This window comes from Triturus cristatus, unplaced genomic scaffold (assembly GCF_964204655.1).
Source record: "Triturus cristatus unplaced genomic scaffold, aTriCri1.1 SCAFFOLD_1008, whole genome shotgun sequence".
Lineage (NCBI taxonomy): Eukaryota > Metazoa > Chordata > Amphibia > Caudata > Salamandridae > Triturus > Triturus cristatus.
Window position 1 is genome coordinate 40,001 of NW_028188494.1, and position 5,000 is coordinate 45,000.

Consider the following 5,000-nt stretch of genomic DNA (forward strand, 5'->3'; position numbering starts at 1 on the left):
GCCCGGTGCTGGAGCTCCATCCTGGGGTACGGGAGCCCCCTGTCCCGCAAGCCAGCCGAGGGTCCGGGCGCTGGGGACGGGTGTGCACCGGGGCCCGGGGAGGCTCTCCCCGGCCTGGCTGGGGGTCCGGAAGCTGGTCCCGGGCCCGGTGCTGGAGCTCCGTTCCCGGGGTGCGGGAGCCCCCTGTCCCGCAAGCCAGCCGAGGGTCCGGGCGCTGGGGACAGGGTGTCCACCAGGGCCCGGGGAGGCTCTCCCTGGCCTGGCTGGGGTTCGGAAGCTGGGCCCGGGTCCGGGGCTTGTGCTCCGTCCCAGTGTCCCAGGGAGCGGGAGCCCCCCGTCCTGCAAGCCAGCCGAGGGTCCATGCGCTGGGGAAGGGTGTCCACCGGGGCCCAGGGAGTTTCTCCCCGGCCTGGCTAGGGTTCTGAAGCTGGGACCGGGCCCGGGGCTCTTGCACCGTCCGGCGGGCCCCGGGGTGCGTGAGCCACCCCCGTCCTGCAAGACAGCCGAGGGTCTAGGTGCTGGAGACAGGGGTCCACCGGGGCCCAGGGAGGCTCTCTCCGGCCTGGCTGCTATCAGAAGCAGGGACCGGGCCGGTGTGCAGGAGTGGCTGGCTTTATCTGCTACGCTGACGGAGCGTAGTTTTCTGCCCACCCCTATACAACCGTGTGGTTTGTGAGAACCCGTCCTGCGGCCTGGTAAGGGTCCGGGTGCCCGTGACGTGGTCCATTGGGCGAAGGGAGTCTCCCCAGACCTGGCTGGGATCAGAAGCAGGGACCGGGCCAGGTGGGTGGGTGGCTGGCTAAGTCCTTTCCACTGCGTAGTAGGAGTTTGCTTAGGGCTGGGCGGACTTTGCGTAGCAGAATTTTAAAAAAATTTGTGGAAAACGAGAGCACATCCTGAGTAGGGCTGGGCGGACTTTGCCTAGCGCAACTACGCACTATTCTGAAGAAAATTGTGGAAAACGAGCGCACAACCTCATGGACTGTGTGCCCGGGACGGGTCCCTCGTGCTTGGGCAGGCTCCCCGACCTCCCCAGCCTGGCTGTGTTGAGAAGCAGGGACCGGCCCCGGGCCTCCTGATTTTTGGTCAGGGCCTGGGATCCCACGTCCTGCGGCCTGCCAAGTGTCCATCTGCCCGGGACAAGGGACCCTGGTGCAGAGCCCCGGAGCCCTGCAAGGGCAGTCGGGAGCCCTACCGCTATGGCTCGGTGTGGGCAGCTGGGAGTCCTTCCGGTCCCGGCCATCTGGTCGCACCTTTCCCTCGGCCATCTGGTCGCGCGCAATGCTTTCCAATGGGGCGACCAGATGGCCGGGCCGGCCTGGAAGTCCCGATGAGGGTCCATTCGCCTCGCGGATCCCAGCCAGGGCTCCAGGAGGCCGGGCGCGTCCGCGCCTAGGGTCCCCTCCGTCACTCGGAGCGCGAGGGTTACAAGAAAGGTGGGTAGCCTTCCTCCGGATTAGTAGGGGCAGGGTATGCCGGGACACCCCTCCTGGGGATTGCGGTTCTCAGGCGGGGACCAGATGGGCCAAGCCCGGACGACACTTCCCCGGGGCGTCGGGTGCTTCCTCCTCCAGCCCGCGGCGAGGCAAAGTGCCCAGGACGGGCTCCATGGGTCTCCCGGGCGTCCCCCGAGGCCTGCAGCCCCAAAGCCCTGCAGACCCTGGAGCCCTTCAGCACGGAGCCCTGGAGCCCTGCAGGCCCGGAACCCTAGCAGGCCCAAGGCCCTGCAGCCCCGGAGCCCTGCAGGCCCGGAGCCCTGCAGCCCCGGAGCCCTGCAGGCCCAGAGCCCTGCAGCCCCGGAGCCCTGCAGCCCCGGAGCCCTGCAGCCCCGGAGCCCTGCAGCCCCAGAGCCCTGCAGCCCCGGAGCCCTGCAGCCCCGGAGCCCTGCAGGCCCAGAGCCCTGCAGGCCCAGAGCCCTGCAGCCCCGGAGCCCTGCAGCCCCGGAGCCCTGCAGCCCCGGAGCCCTGCAGGCCCAGAGCCCTGCAGCCACGGAGCCCTGCGTGGGCAGGCGGGAACCCTACCGCTATGGCTCGGGCAGACGGGAGCCCTTTCAGTTGCCGGCCACCTGGTCGCGCCTTTCCCCTCGGCCATCTGGTCGCGCGCAATGCTTTCCAATGGGGCGACCAGATGGCCGGGCCGGCCTGGAAGTCCCGATGAGGGTCCATTCGCCTCCCGGATCCCAGCCAGGGCTCCGGGAGGCCGGGCGCGTCCGCGCCTAGGGTCCCCTCCGTCACTTGCAGCGTGCGGGTTACAAGAAAGGGGGGTATCCTTCCTCCGGATTATTAGGGGCAGGGTATGCCGGAACACCCATGCTGGGGCTGTGCGGTTCATTGCCGGGGACCAGATGGGCGACGCCCGGGCAACATCCTCCAAGGCCTCCGGGGGCTTCCCTCCTCCGGGCCGCGGCATGGCAAAGTGCCCAGGGACGGGCTCCACGGGTCCCGGGCAGTCCTCCCCCGGGCGCCCAGGCCCCGAGAGCTCCGGTGGACCTCCCCGTGCCCGAGGCCAACCCGGGAAGCAGAGTCCCCCCCCGAGCCCTTGGTGTGAGGGTGGGCAGGCGGGAGCCCTACCGCTATGGCTCGGGCAGACGGGAGCCCTTTCAGTTGCCGGCCATCCGGTCGCTCCTTTCCCCTCGGCCATCTGGTCGCGCGCAATGCTTTCCAATGGGGCGACCAGATGGCCGGGCCGGCCTGGAAGTCCCGATGAGGGTCCATTCGCCTCCCGGATCCCAGCCAGGGCTCCAGGAGGCCGGGCGCGTCCGCGCCTAGGGTCCCCTCCGTCACTCGCAGCGCGCGGGTTACAAGAAAGGAGGGTATCCTTCCTCCGGATTAGTAGGGGCAGGGTATGCCGAAACACCCATGCTGGGGTTGTGCGGTTCATTGCCGGGGACCAGATGGGCTACGCCCGGGCAACATCCTCCCAGGTCCCCGGGGCTTCCCTCCTCCGGGCCGCGGCATGGCAAAGTGCCCAGGGACGGGCTCCACGGGTCCCGGGCAGTCCTCCCCCGGGTACGCCCAGGCCCCGAGAGCTCCGGTGGTCCTCCCCGTGCCTGAGGCCCAGCCGGGAAGCAGAGTCCCCACCCCGAGCCCCTGGTGGGTGGGCAGGCGGGAGTCCTTTCAGTTGCCGGCCACCTGGTGGCTCCTTTCCCCTCGGCCATCTGGTCGCGCGCAATGCTTTCCAATGGGGCGACCAGATGGCAGGGCCAGGCCTGGAAGTCCCGATGAGGGTCCATTTGCCTCTCAGATCCCAGCCGGGGCTCCAGGAGGCCGGGTGCGTTCGCCCCTAGGGTCCCCTCCGTCACTCGGAGCGTGCGGGTTTCAAGAACGGGGGGTAGCCTTCCTCCGGATTACTAGGGACAGGGTACTCTGGGACCCCTCTCGGTCCTCAGCCGGCAACTGGGTCCTGCCGTGTGGCAGGGTGGCCGGAGGGCCTTCCCCTGCGCGCCCGGGAGCCCCGGATGGGTCCAGGGGCCCGGCCGGGCCCCGGGTCGGGGTCTCCGGCCCCGGGTGCCGTCCCCCGGCCTGCGGCACCGCCAAAGGCCCGGGACGGGGTTCCGTTGTGGCCGGGGTGCCTCCCGTGGCTGGATTGGGTTCAGGAGCTCCGGCCGGGCCCCGGGGAGGGCGGCCTCCCCGCCCCGGTCTCCGTCCCGGGTCCTGCCGCGTGGCAGGGTGCCCGGGGAAGGGTCCGGAGGGCCCGGGGAGGCTTCCCCTGCACCTGCGGTCCTCGGAGCCCCGGCTGGGTCCAGGGGCCCGGCCGGGCCCCGGGTCGGGGTCTCCGGCCCCGGGCGCCGTCCCCCGGCCTGCGGCACTGCCAAAGGCCCGGGACGGGGTTCCGTTGCGGCCGGGGTGCCTCCCGTGGCTGCATTGGGTTCAGGAGCTCCGGCCGGGCCCCTGGGGGCCCCGGGGAGGGCAGGCTCCCCACCCCGGTCTCCGTCCCGGGTCCTGCCGCGTGGCAGGGTGCCCGGGGAGGGGTCCGGAGGGCCCCGGGAGGCTTCCCCTGCGCCTGCGGTCCCCGGAGCCCCGGCTGGTTCCAGGGGCCCGGCCGGGCCCCGGGTTGAGGCCTTTGGCCCCGGGCCCAGTCCCCCGGCCTGCGGCACTGCCAAAGGCCCGGGACGGGGTTCCGTTGGGGCCGGGGAGCCTCCCCTCGCTCGTCTGGGTCCCGGAGCTCCGGCCGGGCCCCTGGGGGCCCCGGGGAGGGCGGCCTCCCCACCCCGGGCTCCGTCCCGGGTCCTGCCGCGTGGCAGGGTGCCCGGGGAGGGGTCCAGAGGGCCCGGGGAGGCTTCCCCTGCGCCTGCGGTCCCCGGAGCCCCGGCTGGGTCCAGGGGCCCGGCCGGGCCCCGGGTCGGGGTCTCCGGCCCCGGGCCCCGTCCCCCAGCCTGCGGCACTGCCAAAGGCCCGGGACGGGGTTCCGTTGTGGCCGGGGAGCCTCCCCTCGCTCGTCTGGGTTCCGGAGCCCCGGCCGGGCCCCTGGGGGCCCCGGGGAGGGCGGCCTCCCCGCCCCGGGCTCCGTCCTGGGTCCTTCCGCGTGGCAGGGTGCCCGGGGCGCGGTCCGGAGGGCCCGGGGAGGCTTCCCCATCGCCTGCGGTCCCGGGAGCCCCGGCTGGTTCCAGGGGCCCGGCCGGGCCCCGGGTCGGGGTCTCCGTCCCCGGGCCCTGTCCCCCGGCCTGCGGCACTGCCAAAGGCCCGGGACGGGGTTCCGTCGTGGCCGGGGAGCCTCCCCTCGCTCGCCTGGGTTCAGGTGCTCCGGCCGGGCCCCTGGGGGCCCCGGGGAGGGCGGCCTCCCCGTCCTGGGTCCTTCCGCGTGGCAGGGTGCCCGGGGCGCGGTCCGGAGGGCCCGGGGAGGCTTCCCCATCGCCTGCGGTCCCGGGAGCCCCGGCTGGTTCCAGGGGCCCGGCCGGGCCCCGGGTCGGGGTCTCCGTCCCCGGGCCCTGTCCCCCGGCCTGCGGCACTGCCAAAGGCCCGGGACGGGGTTCCGTCGTGGCCGGGGAGCCTGCCCTCGCT